Here is an 18,479-nt window from a genome sequence, read left to right as displayed (position 1 = left end):
AGGTAAAAATCTGTTGTTCTGAACAAGGCAGTTAACTGACTGTTCTCTGGTAGGCCATCATTGTAAAATAAGAATTTGTTCATAACTGACTTGCTTAGTTTTTAAAAATGCAACACTTTTGGAATCTACTGCAGTCTTTTTTAGCCTTGTAATATCCTAGGTTCTAGTGGGCAGCAGCCTACAATTTAGGCTGGATATGTCAGTACTCCAGTGGGTTAGTGAGCCTAAAACCTGGGGTGGGTGAAGTCATGGCAAAACTTGGCTTTTTCACTGCATAACAGATTATAGACAGATTACACACAGCTGTGGGACATCAGGAAAAATCAACATTTTACCACATCAGAACAAACTGCATGTGGACCTAAAACCTAATGCAAATGGAACACTCCCAGACGGGATAAGAGGTAAAATCCCAGCCCATTCTGCGTGGCTCTCAACCTGGATTTTCTAAGGCTGTGTTTACACAGGCAGCTCAATTCTAATGGGTTTACTACAGAGCAGGATCATTGAGTTAGCCAGCTAACTTGCCTTAATATTTCCTGAAATAACTTCTTATTTTTTAGAAGGATAAGCTTGAAATGGGCATGTTCTAATTGACTCAACCAAAAACAATGGTGCTCTTCTGAACGACCAGTTAAATGCACTGCTGCCCTTTCAAATGGATCACTCATTGCTTCAAGCCACACACCGCCACGCCCACCAAACGGAGTAGACATACCTCACTCAGTCTGTTCAGTAACGTTTTTGGGAAACGTGTCGTTCAGTACTAACCGTTATGCAAGGTAGCAAACGTTCAATCAAACTGAACGCACCCCAGAATTGGGCTGCCTGTGTAGACATAGGCTAAGTGCTCAGTTAATTGCAACACGTATTACTGTCACGTCCATTCTATTACAGGCTTATGCTCTAATTTTGTGCTGCAATGTAAATGCTTTCTCTGTTGGTATCAAGTGAAATATTTTTGATTGAATTGACTGATATGGAATGAAACCTCAGACGTATTTTTGATCATGATAGGCCTATGATTTTTTTTTTTTTATCATTAGAATTAAACTATACTTTATGTCTTTTTTTTTTTATGTCAAAGAAAATGAATTTCCATAAAGCAGTTGCTAACAGTGAAATACAACAATGTGGACTTTTTTGGTGGATGCTGACGTCACATCTCTGGCAACCAGCAACCCGTCACATTTCCTGGGGCTTATTCATTAAGGCAATTCTGTTACAAAACGTTTCTTAAACGGAAGCTAATGGAACGAAACGTGGAGGGATTTACCTGAATTTGTCCAATAGAAACTCTCGTTTTGCTCTGTTTGCTTCTTAAATCCTAAACCGTTTCCCTAATGAATACGCCCGTTCTCCCAGCCCGCAAAAATTGAGCTGTTGCGGCACTTACAACCGGCAGATACTTCTGTTCTGATTGAACGCAGGAAAACTCATCCTCGTCGAAATTGCAGGTATATCTATATTTCACATGCTATTTTCTCTGATTTGGTTTTGTTGTGCACTAGAATCCGCTACATTAGCTAAATGTAACATTTTTAAATGTTCAAAGATCACTGCAAATGGCTAGCTTTTGCTAACTATAGTACGTGCGACAGACAGCATGCCACGGAAAAGATGCGCAGGAGGGAGGGGGGGTAACGTTAGCTAGCAACATTTCCAGAAAGTATTGTAGCTTTGTTAACACTCATGTCTATACTTTTCAGAAAGTTTGAACATTCTTCTTACTTTAGTGGTGCTGGTTTTGCTGCCAGCTATGAATTAGTGGGAATTTCTCACAACACCAGAGAAGTTGGAAGGCTAGCTAGTGGCTGGCTAGCTATCTAGCTTGGGCTCTTGTGTGTGGGGTGGCACAGCCCCAAGTCGCTGTTCAATATTAAAACCCGTTATAATTCTGTACAACATTCATAGATTGCTTTGTTTTCTAAGTTCATCTGGAATGACACTTATTTGAGGTAAGCCATTTTAAAGCTTGTGTTCTGTAACGGGCAAGTTGTCTGACTTTTTAATCAGGGTCACAAGATATCCAGCCTGGTCCTATGACTCACGGCAAGCCCTTTCCATTTGACATTTGTATGTAATTGTTGTGAGTAAGCCAAAATTACTCACAGCTGCTGAGGTGGACTTGTCATCAGATTTCTCTAAACTACCAAGGTGGTCTTACTTACAGTAACGCATTGCTTTTGAGGTTTGTTGTCATTTCACATAACTATTACGGCCGTGATTGGGCGGCGTACAATGGCCCAGCGTCGTCCGGGTTTGGCGGGTGTAGGCCGTCATTGTAAATGTAGCCGTAGTAGCCTGTCTCATGGCGTTTGGGGAGTGTTTTCATTGAGATCCAGACACTGTTCTCTCATACCCACCTGACGAGCCAGCTTACCTTCATTCCTTCCTCCACGAATGGGTATCCGATTTTTCACGGCAGTGCTTTAGTGAAGCAGTGCTTTAGTGAATAGCCTACACATGTTGCTCACCAGTCACCAGGGATTTCTTGATGGCTTTTTATGTCCTTACTCTACAGTTGAAGTTTCTCCTTGTGACACCTGTTTATCAAATGGTTTATTTGGTTTATAATAAGCACACACATACAGTAGGCCTATATATAATGTGAGGACAAGATGCCACTGCGTACCACAACTGCCTTGCCGCCTGGCTGGAGACAATGCTTCTGTTTGACAAGCTTGCAGCTGTCACAGACTTGTCACTGGTTTGATAGAGTAAATAATAGACTGTCTGCTCTGTCCAGAGGGAACCAGTTCTGCACATTAAACAAATGTCATGGCACATCTGATCAGTGCTGTACAGTAACAGTAGACCTACAGTATATGCAAACCTAGTTTAACAGTGTGCAGATTAGCTCAAGGGATGCATCTGGCAGTAACACAGTGTATGTTTCTCGGTTCCCAACTTCCCATTGTTCCATAACTGAGCTAAATGGCACTATAGGCCAAGCAGGGTTTCAGTTATGAAAATGAGGCACTTGACATTTGACTGGTAGCATTTTAATTTACCGGACATTTGAGAAAATTACTGGACCCACATGCATTGGGTAACTTGATTAGGGTGTCCACCTATGGTGCTCAGAATGACAAATCACATTTAGGTTATGGTAATGAATCTCAACTGAACATGCAAATTGAGGATGCAATGACGTGTGTCCTTACTGTGCACTTTGAACATGTTAGAATAACTCCACATTTACATTTTCCTCAGTCAACAAGACTAATAATGAACAGCAAAATCACTAGCTTATGCATAGGTGGCACATGAGTGAAGTTTGGGGAGCAAATTTTCACCATTAGAAATGTACCTTTATAGTAAAGCATTCCATGCATCACAGCATTTGCAGACTTATGTAAGATAGCCTACTATTCCTAATATGGCTGTCCCCATCTAAAACATATCTTGGTTGACAGAAAGTCATCTGTTCTTTCGACCAATTGATTGGTTGAAATTTTTAAAGGTGTATTTTTCCATATAGACACACCCTATATGTTTTAATAAAATCTATATGCATTGAGATTGAAGCGCACTGTTTAATGAAATAAGACACATGACTCAAGAGGGAGCCAGAGAACAAGATAACCAGAAGGAAAAAAACGTAACCTTACCTGACCTTTCCTCCTCCCCCTCCTACTGGCTTTCTGTCATTACTCTCCTTAAGTTGCCAGTAATAGGCTACACGAGGAGTCGGCAACCTTTCTCATGTGGAATGCCAATTTCTTACAATTTCTCCTGGTCTGCGTGCCAGTTATGGTTTTCATATGCACATTTTCATTTATAATAACATCTTCGTGTCTCAATCATTGTCATGTGGTTAATCAAAATTAACCCAAATGATACAAACCTAAACAGTAACTTCTATTGCCCTTTGTCAACTATGTAAAAATAGCCTACATAAAAACATTGCAGCCTGCAGGTAGAAACTATCATGATTTAAAAATAAATATCCTATAAATCACATTGGCTACCCATGGCCTGTCTGCAACGAACTTGAAACCTATTAACTTGGGTCCGGCTGATGCTAGCATTAGCAAACTTGCAACATTGTATAAAATATTATGGGCCCTCAGAGTTTCCAGAATCGGGTACAGTGGTTCCTCAATTAAAAGTTACGTCATACTGCGGCACACCTTGCGGCCTGCCGCAGCATTCTGTGACAATTCATTTATTTGTCAGCCACTTTTTTCTGTTGCGAGTTAGTGCTAGTTTGACCACCAGAGGGCATCTTTGAGAAGCATTCGATAGTCTTCCATATTGCAGGCACGCGGGAGACCGGGGTTCAATTACCCGACCGGGAGGAAGGAGTAGGCTGTCCTTGTAAATAAGAATTTGTTCTCAACTGATTCCATATGTGTTATTTCATAGTTGTGATGTCTTCACTATTATTCTACAATGTAGAAAATAGAAAAAGCCTGGAAATAGTACGTGTGTCCAAACCTTTTGACTGGTACTTGCTTAATTCATTTGATTAATATTATGGTATTTCTATTCTGTGAAAAACCCTCTGGGTAAATTCAGACTGTTTCTCTCTCGGAGCACACACTGGACGTTGGGGCTGAGGAGTAGGGTTGATTTGAGTGTTCTGGCCTTACAGCAGTTAAGCACCCAAGCTAATGTTGGCTAGCTTGCTAGCTACTTCTAGACACAAATGAGACCACTCTGACCATTTTACTCGCCCTAGCAGAGCTGGTCAGGCAGTTTTCGTGTTAACCAGAGCATTGGTGACTGTAACTGTGCTGCTGCAAACAATTTAATTATGCTTTTTTGCCAACGTTTACTGACACAGGCCATATTCAACGGGTGTTGAGCGCTTGTAAATTCATTATTCTGCGCTCTGGTATACTCAGATGAGAGTGCTCTGAAATCAGAGTAGATAGCCAGAGCTAATTTACGAAGGCAACCGAATGTCCATTGAGAACGCACAACGACTATCCCATTTAGCTAAACTAAGAATGACGGGAATATTCAAGTCAATAAACGTTGGGTAGTTAGCCTATAGTTAATATACTGTCAAGTTTGATGTATAACTACTAACGTTAGGTAGAAGGCTAATATACCGGTACATACTGCTGTAGTGATATGCTATGTGGTTCGTAAGGACAGCGTAGGTAACAAATTGTCAGTCAATATAACGTATAAGGTAACTTATTTTAAAAGTTATTACATTGAGTAGCAAGCTACCGAGAGGACGCGCTCGATCGACTCTGCACAGTCGATAGCGCGCTGGACTTCGGGCAAGAAGGTTGAGGGTTCGAAACCTGCTCCCTGCTTGTTTCATTTGAAGTTGTGCACAATTATCAGTTTATTATTTGGTTCATATTGCCCACTCATTGTCAGTTAGACACAGTAGTCCATTGGGACCCAAAATCATAATCAGTGCTCTAACTCCTAACCCCTTGCTCGTTAGGGCAAATCTGGTCTGTGATAGGACGGGGGGGGTGGGGTCACACCTAGCTCGGCTGTTAGACTATTCAACCTTTACTAAAGAATAGTCTATTGTTTAGCTATTAGCCCCCTCTCCAACTTGCAAGAAATAGATGTATTTATGCTGAGAGCAAAATTATAATTTTTTTCAATCAAAAATAATTGTTCTGAAAGCAAAATCAAGGCTTCAAAGTAAAATAAAGTTCAATCAAATATTTTGTAATAGAGTGCAAAACTGCATTTTATTCCCCCAAAATATTTCAAGAACAAAAAATGTATTTGAAAACACAACTCCAATTTAATTTAGCTGTCAACCACCCTCCATTTTGTCCATGTTTTGAGTGTCAGTTTGGCTACAACCAATACTGTTCAGCCTTTCTTTCCAACACAAAGGAAGTCATAGTGGACACCTACGAAGGACTGTGTGACGATGGCATCTCAGGTAAGCAGCACTGGGCGTTCTTCCGTCCAACTTCTAACGTTACATAGCTAGCAGTTAGCTCCTACGATTCAGTGTCGGTTCATAACATTCTACTATATTACATACATACCGTAGAATGATAAATCATGCAATTATTATTCTCAAGCTAACCAAAAACATTTAGCTATGAACGCCTGTTTTCGCTATTTTCAGTTTAATTCATAACTTTCTTTCATGGTAACTCATAAGCAGGCCATGTCCTATTTGTTTCATAGTCGATCTATAATCATATTTCATGACAGTGTAACGGTTAGCTTTTTTTTACAGAAGAATGAAAGAACACAAGATGTCTGTCAGGGAATGCTATTCTGATATGTCAGATGAAGAGTTAGAACAGAAAGTCAGGGCCATTAAGGCAAGGATGCCCCATGGGGGCTTTAGAATGGTCAAAGGAAGTATCAGAGCAATGGGCCATCGTGTACAATGGTGAAGAGTTAGAGAGTCTTTGCAGCGTGTAGATGGTGCAGGTATCATTGCCAGAATGATCCAGCTTCGTTGCATTCCTTGGCAAAAATACTCTGTTCCTGCTCCCCTGTCTCTCGTTCACATTGATACAAATCATAAATTGATAAGGTACTAAGATGTATCAAATCTAAGAAGTTATTTTAACTTTTTTATTCGTAGACAGATGTTAAATGATGTATGAAATTGGAGTTGTTCTTCATCAACTGGTAATACATAAATAATGAAGCAGGTTAATAGGTTAAACATTTCACTTTTAATTCCAATGCTTTTATTCATGATACAACATTGTCATCTTTGGTGGTATAGATGGATTTTCAAGGAAGGTAAGTATATTATTTTGTATGCATATTGCATATTTCCCATCACCTAATGAACAACCACAATACCAGTCTGGTGTTAAGCTTTCTGTGCTGTATTGACGTATCGTGAAAATGACATCTGCTGCTTTAGATTGAAAGGTCATATCTCAGTTATTTTCATATTTACAAAAAATAAGCTATATTATTTACATTCAGGGTGCAAGCTGATCAAGGTGTCTGAAATGTAGATATTGCCAGACGTACAGTCGTGGCCAAACGTTTTGAGAATAACACAAATATTAATTTTCAAAGTCTGCTGCCTCAGTTTGTATGATGGCAATTTGCATATACTCCAGAATGTTATGAAGAGTGATCAGATGGATTGCAATTAATTGCAAAGTCCCTCTTTGCCATACAAATGAACTGAATCCCCCAAAAACATTTCCACTGCATTTCAGCCCTTCCACAAAAGGACCAGCTGACATCATGTCAGTGATTCTCTCGTTAACACAGGTGTGAGTGTTGACGAGGACAAGGCTGGAGATCACTCTGTCATGCTGATTGAGTTCGAATAACAGACTGGAAGCTTCAAAAGGAGGGTGGTGCTTGGAATCATTGTTCTTCCTCTGTCAAGCATGGTTACCTGCAAGGAAACACGTGCCGTTATCATTGCTTTGCACAAAAAGGGCTTCACAGGCAAGGATATTGCTGCCAGTAAGATTGCACCTAAATCAACCATTTATCGGATCATCAAGAACTTCAAGGAGAGTGGTTCAATTGTTGTGAAGAAGGCTTCAGGGCGCCCAAGAAAGTCCAGCAAGCGCCAGGACCGTCTCCTAAAGTTGACTCAGCTGCGGGATCGGGGCACCACCAGTACAGAGCTTGCTGGCAGCAGGCAGGTGTCAATGCATCTGCACGCACAGTGAGGCGAAGACTTTTGAAGGATGGCCTGGTGTCAAGAAGGGCAGCAAAGAAGCCACTTCTCTCCAGGAAAAACATCAGGGACAGACTGATATTCTGCAAAAGGTACAGGGATTGGACTGCTGAGGACTGGGGTAAAGTCATTTTCTCTGATGAATCCCCTTTCCGATTGTTTGGGGCATCCAGAAAAAAGCTTGTCTGGAGAAGACAAGGGGAGCGCTACCATCAGTCCTGTGTGTCATGCCAACAGTAAAGCATCCTGAGACCGTTCATGTGTGGGGTTGCTTCTCAGCCAAGGGAGTGGGCTCACTCACAATTTTGCCTAAGAACACAGCCATGAATAAAGAATGGTACCAACACTTCCTCCGAGAGCAACTTCTCCCAACCATCCAGGAACAGTTTGGTGACGAACAATGCCTTTTCCAGCATGATGGAGCACCTTGCCATAAGGTAAAAGTGATAACTAAGTGGCTCGGGGAACAAAACATTGATATTTTGGGTCCATGGCCAAGAAACTCCCCAGACCTTAATCCCATTGAGAACTTGTGGTCAATCCTCAAGAGGCGGGTGGACAAACAAAACCCCACAAATTCTGACAAACTCCAAGCATTGATTATGCAAGAATGGGCTGCCATCAGTCAGGATGTGTCCCAGAAGTTAATTTACAGCATGCCAGGGTGGCTTGCAGAGGTCTTGAAAAGAAGGGTCAACCCTGCAAATATTGACTGTTTGCATCAACTTCATGTAATTGTCAATAAAAGTCTTTGACACTTGTGAAATGCTTGTAATTATACTTCAGTATTCCATAGTATCATCTGACAATATCTAAAGACACTGAAGCAGCAGACTTTGTGAAAATGTATAATTGTGTCATTCTCAACTTTTGGCCACGACTGTGTGTTCACTGTCCGAGGAACAGGCCGAAGCTTTATTGCTGGCAAAAGTGTCCATAACCAGAGGTAATTAAACTGTTCTGTGTTCTTTTTCTCTCTTCCTCTCTGCCTGTCTTGTTGTACATGGAACCTGTCTCACTTGCATTAATTAAAAAACCCTTAAGATGTCAGCTGCTAATTTTAAGATTTACACCACATAAACTCTTAGCCATTTTCACTGAACTATCAAGCCCCTGTTGCAGCCACATTTATTGTCACTAATACAGATTGGTTCTTTTGAGCATTCCAGATTCAGCAGGTGGGGGACCTGCTTTATCAGGGGGATAATCTGGAAACACTGACAATGGGGTCATTGTTCCTGACATCCCATGCCCCCCGTCTACTGAGAATCTTGCTGTGCTGCAAAGTCAAGTGAACCCTACAGTACCACTGACTCCATCTTTTGGTCAGGACATATACATGCATGCTCTTTGATTAGTTATGAGTCTCCAGCATTTTTAGGTGCAGTCTACCCACACTATGTAGGATGTTGTTTTATCCCCAGTGCCACTTGATAATGGAAAACATTTGTATTTTTGGAGGAGGGTGAAAGGATAGCAGGCCTGGCTGTCAAAGTGAGAGGGTAGGCTATTCTGGAACGAGCAGGTTTTAGCACTACAGTTGATTCAAATGATCAAGTCATCATCAAGCTTCAAGTGGTATTTACATATTCATTTGTGACGCTATCTTTTATATCATCCTGCTATTGTCACATGCTACACATCTATCTATCCAATGTTATCATAATTTGTTATAAGGGATATTATACAGGAAGTATTATTAAAGCGATGCTTTACATTGAAATACAGATAGAGATGTAGTAGTCCCAGAGTTAATGATCCAAGGTCAGTTTTGCATTTCACCTGATGATTATGATGACTGACCGTGTTAGCATGATTAAGCTATTTTTAAAATTCTCTCTATCCATCTGTCTCTCATCTGCAGGTATGTTTGAATGTGAGAGAGGAAGCCAGTCCCGTCATCGCCACCTCACCTGCTTTTAAGATAACCTTCGGGCCGACTGGGAGCCCAAGGCTGGTTAGGAGACACTATATAATTGTGATGAACTAGGAGAATATTAGGGTAGCACTGTAATTCATTAATTATATGCTGTCTTCCCTGCTCCTCTGTTTTACCTCTTTCCTTTTCTTTCTTCTACTCATCTCCCCACCTCTTTCTTCCTCGTTTTATAATGCACACCATATGTGCATTGAAGTACAGATTGAACTTGTATTTATAATATTACAATTATACTATTTATAAGGCATGTATTTTTAACACCTGGATAATGAACTTTCAATAAAGCGTTTCACATTCTCCACTGGTTGAAATTATCTCATTGGAATAATACACCTTTCCCGTGTCCTCAGATTAATGCAGATGGAGTTAGATATGCATAGGTGTATTTCTGTATATATGAATTACAAATCAGCCTTTACTTAAATCATGTTTCTTGTCTATTGCATAGTTACAATGTGTAATCATTGATGTCCTAGGAGCAGGAGTGGTAAACACTGTTGAAGTGTATAATTGTAATACATACATGCAGACACGGCATCATTCAAAGAATAGAGTTTGATACACCTGGTATTGGATATGACTGAAAAAGAATGTCTCAGATTCATACCTGAAACGCACCTTTATTTACCAAGGAAGAGTACATGATCAGTGAATATATTCAATGTACAGGCTACAATGTGGGGATCTCATGCGTGGTAATGACTACAGTACATGTGTATATTCCATCTCCAAGATGGCATAGCAGTCAGATGTCCTTTGTCCTCGTCTAGTCATGTCCCGTGTGTATATATATATTTACATCTTTCTTCGCATATCTTTTATATATTTTCTTTTCCAAAAACTCAACTTCTAAACACTCTCCTGCAACCCGCCTCACCAATATAAAATGTAAAAAAGCTAGCCAGAAGCTAGCCAGTTTACTGGCTAATGTTAGTATTCAGCTAACCACGGTTTGTGGTCATCAGCTATCCTTTAGCTCGAAAAGCTATCGCCAGTTTTGTAAAACGCGACTCAGACCAGAACGTACCGGACCTATTTTTCTCTCCATATCCCCGGATTTCAACCGCAAGCTCTGGATATTTACACCTGGATCTCGCAGCTAGCTAGCTGCTTATCCGTGTGACTATTGGCTTATGTCGATCCCGGAGCAAACATCAATTATTCCGGAGCTAGCCAGCTGAAGAGTTCCATCAGCCACTCCTGGGCTACAATCACCTATCAGAACCCGTTTTACTGCCGATGCGGAGCCCCACCGGGCCTTCATGACTGGACTACCGACGTTATCTGCCCGAGGGAGTTATCCAACTGGCCCTTCCGTCGCGACGTTACCTGAACGCCCATCTGCGGCCCGCTAATCGTTAGCTGTCTTATCGGCTGCTATCTGAATAGGTCTATCGGACAATTTTTTGGGGGTCACTATAACTATATCTATTTTGCCAATTGGATTGATCCCCTCTACCACACGGAACCCCACTAATCTACTGACGGGAACGCACGAGGTGGCTAAAAACAGACCTCCATCCTATGCTAGCTTGCTACCGATGGCCCGGCTAGCTGTCTGAATCGCTGTTACCCCACCAACCTCACTACTCACTCTACCCTTGTGATCACTCGACTAAGCATGCCTCTCCTTAATGTCAATATGCCTTGTCCATTGCTGTTCTGGTTAGTGTTTATTGGCTTATTTCACTGTAGAGCCTCTAGCCCTGCTCATTATACCTTATCCAACCTTTCAGTTCCACCACCCACACATGCGATGACATCACCTGGTTTCAATGATGTTTCTAGAGACAATATCTCTCTCATCACTCAATACCTAGGTTTCCCTCCACTGTATTCACATCCTACCATACCTTTGTCCGTACATTATACCTTGAAGCTATTTTATCGCACCCAGAAACCTACTTTTAATCTCTATTCCGGACGTTCTTGACGACCAATTCTCATAGCTTTTAGCTGTACCCTTATCCTAATCCTCCTCTGTTCCTCTGGTGATGTAGAGGTGAATCCAGGCCCTGCAGTGCCTAGCTCCACTCCTATTCCCCAGGCGCTCTCTTTTGATGACTTCTGTAACCGTAATAGCCTTGGTTCCATGCATGTTAACATTAGAAGCCTCCTCCCTAAGTTTGTTTTATTCACTGCTTTAGCACACTGCCAACCCGGATGTTCTAGTCATGTCTGAATCCTGGTTTAGGAAGACCACCAAAAATTCGGACATTTCCATCCCTAACTACAACATTTTCAGACAAGATAGAACGGCCAAAGGGGGCGGTGTTGCAATGTACTGCAAATATAGCCTGCAGAGTTCTGTCCTATCCAGGTCTGTACCCAAGCAATTTGAACTTATACTTTTAAAAATCCACCTCTCTAAAAGCAAGTCTCTCACTGTTGCCGCCTGCTATAGACCACCCTCTGCCACCAGCTGTGCTCTGGACACCATATGTGAACTGATTTCCCCCCATCTATCTTCAGCTCGTGCTGCTAGGCAACCTAAACTGGAACATGCTTAACACCCCAGCCATCCTACAATCTAAGCTTGATGCCCTCAATCTCACACAAATTATCAATGAACCTACCAGGTACCACCCCAAAGCCGTAAACACGGGCACCCTCAGATATCATCCTAACCAACTTTCCCTCTAAATACACCTCTGTGGTCTTCAACCAGGATCTCAGCGATGACTGCCTCATTGCTTGCATCCGAAATGGGTCTGCGGTCAAACGACCTCCACTCATCACTGTCAAACGCTCCCTGAAACACTTCAGCGAGCAGGCCTTTCTAATCGACCTGGCCCACTTTTTCAGAAATTTTTCAGAAATTTGCATCCTGTAGCACTAATTCCAAAAAGTTTTGGGACACTGTAAAGTCCATGGAGAATAAGAGCACCTCCTCCCAGCTGCCCACTGCACTAAGGCTAGGAAACACTGTCACCACCGATAAATCTACAATAATCGATAATTTCAAAAGCATTTTTCCACTGCTGGCCATGCTTTCCACCTGGCTACCCCGGCCAACAGCTCTGCACCCCCTGCAGCAACTTGCCCAAGCCCCCCCCCCCCCGCTTCTCCTTCACCCAAATCCAGATAGCTGATGTTCTGAAAGAGCTGCAAAATCTGGATCCCTATAAATCATCTGGGCTAGACAATCTGGACCCTCTCATTCTAAAATTATCCGCCAAAATTGTTGAAACCCCTATTACTAGCCTGTTCAACCTCTCTTTCGTATTGTCTGAGATACTCAAAGATTGGAAAGCAGCCGCGGTCATCCCCCTCTTCAAAGTGGGAGACACTGAAGTTTACATACACTTAGGTTGGAGTCATTAAAACTTGTTTTCAACCACTCCACAAATTTCTAATTGACATAATTTGAGTCAATTGGAGGTGTACCTGTGGATGTATTTCAAGGTCTACCTTCAAACTCAGTGCCTCTTTGCTTGACATCATGGGAAAATCAAAAGAAATCAGCCAAGACCTCAGAAAATAACTGTGGACCTCCACAAGTCTGGTTCGTCCTTGGGAGCAATTTCCAAACACCTGAAGGTACCACATTCATACAATAGTATGCAAGTATAAACACCATGGGACCACGCAGCCGTCATACCGCTCAGGAAGGAGGCACATTCTCCTAGAGATGAACGTACTTTGGTGCGAAAGTGCAAATCAATCCCAGAACAACAGCAAAGGACCTTGTGAAGATGCTGGAGGAAACAGGTACACAAGTATCTATATCCACAGTAAAACGAGTCCTATATCGACATAACCTGAAAGGCCGCTCAGCAAGGAAGAAGCCACTATAAAAAAGCCAGACTACGATTTGCAACTGCACATGGGGACAAAGAACGTACTTATTGGAGAAATGTCCTCTGGTCTGATGAAACAAAAATAGAACTGTTTGGCCAGAATGACCATGGTTATGTTTGGAGGAAAACGGGGGAGGCTTGCAAGCCGAAGAACACCATCCCAACTGTGAAGCATGGGGGGTGGCAGCATCAGTGGGGATCTTTGCTGCAGGAGTGACTGGTGCACTTCACAAAATAGATGGCATCATGAGGTAGGAAAATGATGTGGATATATATATACATCTCAGGACATCAGTCAGGAAGTTAAAGATTTGGTCGCAAATGGGTCTTCCAAATGGACAATGACCCCAAGCATACTTCCAAAGTTGTGGCAAAATGGCTTAAGGACAAAGTCAAGGTATTGGAGTGGCCATCACAAAGCCCTGCCCTCAACCCTATAGAAAATGTGTAGGCAGAACTGGAAAAGCGTGTGCGAGCAAGGAAGCCTACAAACTTGACTCCGTTAAACCAGCTCTGTCAGGAGGAATGGGCCAAAATTCACCCAACTTATTGTGGGAAGCTTGTGGGAGGCTACCTGAAACATTTGACCCAAGTTAAACAATTTAAAGGCAATGCTACCAAATACTAATTGAGTGTATGTAAACTTCTGACCCACTGGGAATGTGATGAAAGAAATAAAAGCTGAAATAAATCATTCTCTCTGCTATTACTCTGACATTTCACATTCATAAAATTAAGGTGTGATCCTAACTGACCTAAGACAGGGAATTTTTACTAGGATTAAATGTCAGGAATTGTGAAACATTTAAACCCAGTTTATTTGTCTAAGGTGTATGTAAACTTCCGACTTCAACTGTATATCCATCCTGCCCTGCCTTTCTAAAATCTTCGAAAGCCAAGTCAACAAACAGATCACCGATCATTTCGAATCCCACTGTACCTTCTCCACTATGCAATCTGGTTTCCGAGCTGGTCATGTGTTTCCCTCAGATACGCTCAAGGTCCTAAACGATATCATAACTGCCATCGATAAAAGACTGTACTGTGCAGCTGTCTTCATCGATCTGGCCAAGGCTTTCGACTCTGTCAATCACCACGTTCTTATCGGCAGACTCAACAGCCTTGGTTTCTCAAATGACTGCCTCTCCTGGTTCACCAACTACTTCTCAGATAGAGTTCAGTGTGTCAAATCGGAGGGCCTGTTGTCCGGACCTCTGGCAGTCTCTATGAGGGTGCCACAGGGTTCAATTCTCGGGCCGACTCTTCTCTGTATACATCAATGATGTTGCTCTTACTGCTGGTGATTCTCTGATCCACGTCTACGCAGATGACACCATGCTGTATACATCTGGCCCTTCATTGGACAGGGTGTTGACAAACCTCCAAACGAGCTTCAATACCATACAACTCTCCTTCCGTGACCTCCAGCTGCTTTTAAATGCTAGTAAAACTAAATGCATGCTCTTCAACTGATTGCTGCCCGCACCCACCCGCCCGACTAGCATCACTACTCTGGACGGTTCTGAATTAGGTATTTGTAGTTGTCCACATATTCTAGGTGTCTGGTTAGACTGTGAACTCTCCTTCCAGACTCACATTAAGCATCTCCAATCCAAAATTAAATCTAGAACTGGCTTCCTCTTCACTCATGCTGTCAAACATACCCTCGTAAAACTGACTATCCTACCGATCCTTGACTTCGGCGATGTCATTTACAAAATAGCCTCCAACACCCTACTCATTAAATTGGATGCAGTCTATCACAGTGCCATCCATTTTGTCACCAAAGCCCCATATACTACCCACCACTGCGACCTGTATGCTCTCGTTGGCTGGCCCTCGCTACATATTCGTCGCCAAACCCACTGGTTCCAGGTCATCTATAAGTCTTTGCTAGGTAAAGCCCCACCTTATTTCAGCTCACTGGTCACCATAGCAACACCCACCCGTAGCATGCGCTCCAGCAGGTATATTGCACTGGTCATCCCCAAAGCCAACACTTCCTTTGGCCTCCTTTCCTTCCAGTTCTCTGCTGCCAATGACTGGAACGAATTGAAAAAATCTCTGAAGCTGGAGACTCATATCTCCCTCACTAACTTTAAGCATCAGCTGTCAGAGCAGGTTACTGTACCTGTACACAGCCCATCTGTAAATAGCACACCCAAATACCTCATCCCCATATTATTATTTTTTGTGCTCTTTTGCACCCCAGTATCTCTTCTTTCACACATCATCTGCACATCTATTTCTCCAGTGTTAATGAAAAGTTTTAATTATTTTGCCTCTGGCCTATTTATTGCCTTACCTCCCTAATCTTATTGCATTTGCACACACTGTACATATACTTTTTTTCCATTGTGTTATTGACTGTACGTTTGTTTGTGTAACCCTGTGTTTGTGTCGCACTGCTTTGCTTTACCTTGGCCAGGTCTCAGTTGTAAATGCGAACTTGTTCTCAACTGTCCTACCTGGTAAATAAAGGTGAAATAAATAAATAAAAAACAACTATGATAGCTGAGTTTCATAGGTTCTGAACTAATATTCATACCAAACGTTTTAGGGTCCATACACAGATCGGCTACATACTTTAGCCAGCTACACATCCATAGGCACATAGTTATTTTTATCCTCCACTACACAATAAGCAAATAAATAGTTAGCTATTTATGTTACTTCAGCTGTATTGCATGGCAAATATAAGCAAGGCAAGCTAACACAATTGTACATTCATTTTGCACAATGCTTTAGCTAGCTAGATTCTTTACATCCACTGTTTCACAAGACGACAGCCTGGTTTTCTCCGAAGTCCCTAAAACATTAAACAACACAAATTATAAATTCATTCTCATGTCATAACACTAGCTAGCTAGCTGGCTAATGTTAGATATTCAGCTAACTTGCTAAATAGCGATTCTTGTTAATTAACTTCATGACAAAATATGCACAAACATTTGTCTCTACATTAATTAACATATTCCTCTCAATTGTACATGTTTTGCTTGACTCATTATGACGTTATAACTACTTACATTTGCTTCCACCGTAATGTTTTGTCAGCCACCTAGCTTGTTAGCTAGCTAGCTAATGTTAACCTAGCTGGCTTGTCATTTAAAATAATCGCCATATCATAGCTGACAACGTTGTCGTGACTTTACTTACATAACACTCTTCAGATTAATGAATCTAAACAATTTAAATATGTTTAATTGTTACCCAATTTTAAATTCATCATGTAACAATTAACTCATTAGGATCTGGGGCACCACGAGAGCGGTTCTTTAAAGAGTTACCATCTCCCAAATTTAACTCTAAAGGTCTACCTATTACATCCATAAACAGTTAACTTCTCTAGGGTAGGGGGCAGCATTCGGAATTTTGGATGAAAAGCATGCTCAAATTAAACTGCCTGCTTCTCGGGCCCAGAAGATATGATATGCATATAACTGGTAGATCTGGATAGAAAACACTCTAAAGTTTCCAAAACTGTTAAAATAGTGTCTAAGTATAACAGAACTGATTTGGCAGGCGAAAACCTGAGAAAAATCCATTCGGGAAGTCTTTTTTTGGGGGGTTTGTAGTTTTCTATTCAATGCCATTACAGTATCCATTGACTTAGGACTCAAATTGCAGTTCCTATGCCTTCCACTAGATGTCAACAGTCTTTAGAAATTGTTTCAGGCTTGTATTCTGAAAAATGAGGAAGTAAGAGCAGTCTGAATGAGTGGACCCTAAAGTATCACAGAGCTTTTTCATGCGTGCGACCGAGAGAGTGCCTTTCTTGTTTACCTTTTATATTGACAACGTTATTGTCCGGTTGAAATTTTAACGATTATTTAGGCTAAAAACAACCTGAGGATTGAATATAAACATCGTTTGACATGTTTCTATGAACTTTACGGATACAGTTTGGATTTTTTGTCTGCCTGTTTTGACTGCATTTGAGCCTGTGGATTACTGAAGAAAACGTGCGAACAAAACTGAGGTTTTTGGATATGAAGAGACTTTATCGAACAAAAGGAACATTTATTGAGTAATTTAATGTCTGCTGAGTGCAACCATATGAAGATCATCAAAGGTAAGGGATTCATTTTATCTCTATTTCTGACTTGTGTAACTCTTCTACTTGGCTGGTTACTGTTTGTAATGATTTGTCTGCTGGGCTATGTTCTCAAATAATCGTATGGTATGCTTTCGCTGTAAAGCATTTTTTAAATCTGACACCGTGGTTGGATTCACAAGAAGTTCTTTTTTAAACCTATGTAAAATATGTTTTGTTTTCTGAATTTTTATAATGAGTATTTCTGTATTTGAATTTGGCACCCAGCAGTTTCACTGGGTGTTGAAGAGGTGGGACGCTAACGTCTCATGTACCCAAGAGAGGTTAACTTATTAATCATAACCTCGTATCATGTCATCATTCTGAACAGTTGTAAACCTCCTTGCATCTGCAAAAACCTGAGCCTCACTTATGATTCAGTACTACACAAATTGGTTTAATTTATTTACTTGCTAACTAAATGGTTACACAGGATAAACATACACACGTAATACTTTAGAAACAGGTCCCTAGTGGACTGACAACAATATGGCTGCTTGTTACAAAAGACATAGTGAGAGAGAGGGACAGAGACACTTAACGTTGGTACATTTAGAAACTACTCACTTATACTTTCTACACGAACCGCCACCCACTTGGAGTAAGAAATCATGAATGCATTTACGTGAAAATGCCTTGGTTCGCTTTGTATCTCTCTGAGCGGGTCCTCCTTGGAATTGGGGTTTTCGCGGGAACGCTTGTAAGGCTTTGATTGTCCAAAATGGTTCCTCTGTTGTTCTCCTCTGCAGTCTCCCGATATCCAGTTGAAGTTATTTATTGCATATTATTGCAAAGCTGATCTGACCTATTTGGATCCTCACAGGAGAGTCATGACAACTTTAGCTAATTTTTATTAATTATTACAGGAAATAAACTAAACTAAAATCATTATTTAAAAGTTAATGGTGAGCTAATTACAGAAAATAGCTTATGGTTGTGAGTGTGACGAAATAAAAGCAGGGCATTCTACCAGAGCATTGTAGAACTTGGACACTGTCTCGTTGGTCTAACATTTATATCCTAATTTGACTTGCA

The 18,479-nt window shown here is 41.3% G+C and overlaps 1 protein-coding gene across 2 annotated transcripts in view; it reads left to right on the top strand.

Annotated features, from left to right (window-relative positions):
- The first annotated feature begins 1,290 nt into the window (after positions 1–1,290).
- far1 (fatty acyl CoA reductase 1) overlaps positions 1,291–18,479 on the top strand; it is a 57,037-nt gene continuing 39,848 nt past the window's right edge. The window contains exon 1 of one of the 2 annotated variants that reach the window (XM_071416261.1): positions 1,291–1,457. The gene's annotated coding sequence lies outside the window, so the exon portion shown is untranslated. The remainder of the gene's footprint in view (positions 1,458–18,479) is intronic. The other variant, XM_071416260.1, reaches the window with a different exon arrangement.

This window comes from Salvelinus alpinus, chromosome 9 (genome assembly GCF_045679555.1).
Source record: "Salvelinus alpinus chromosome 9, SLU_Salpinus.1, whole genome shotgun sequence".
Classification (NCBI taxonomy): domain Eukaryota; kingdom Metazoa; phylum Chordata; class Actinopteri; order Salmoniformes; family Salmonidae; genus Salvelinus; species Salvelinus alpinus.
The sequence above is the reverse complement of the archived record's forward strand: the minus strand, read 5'-3'. Positions and strand labels throughout refer to the sequence as shown.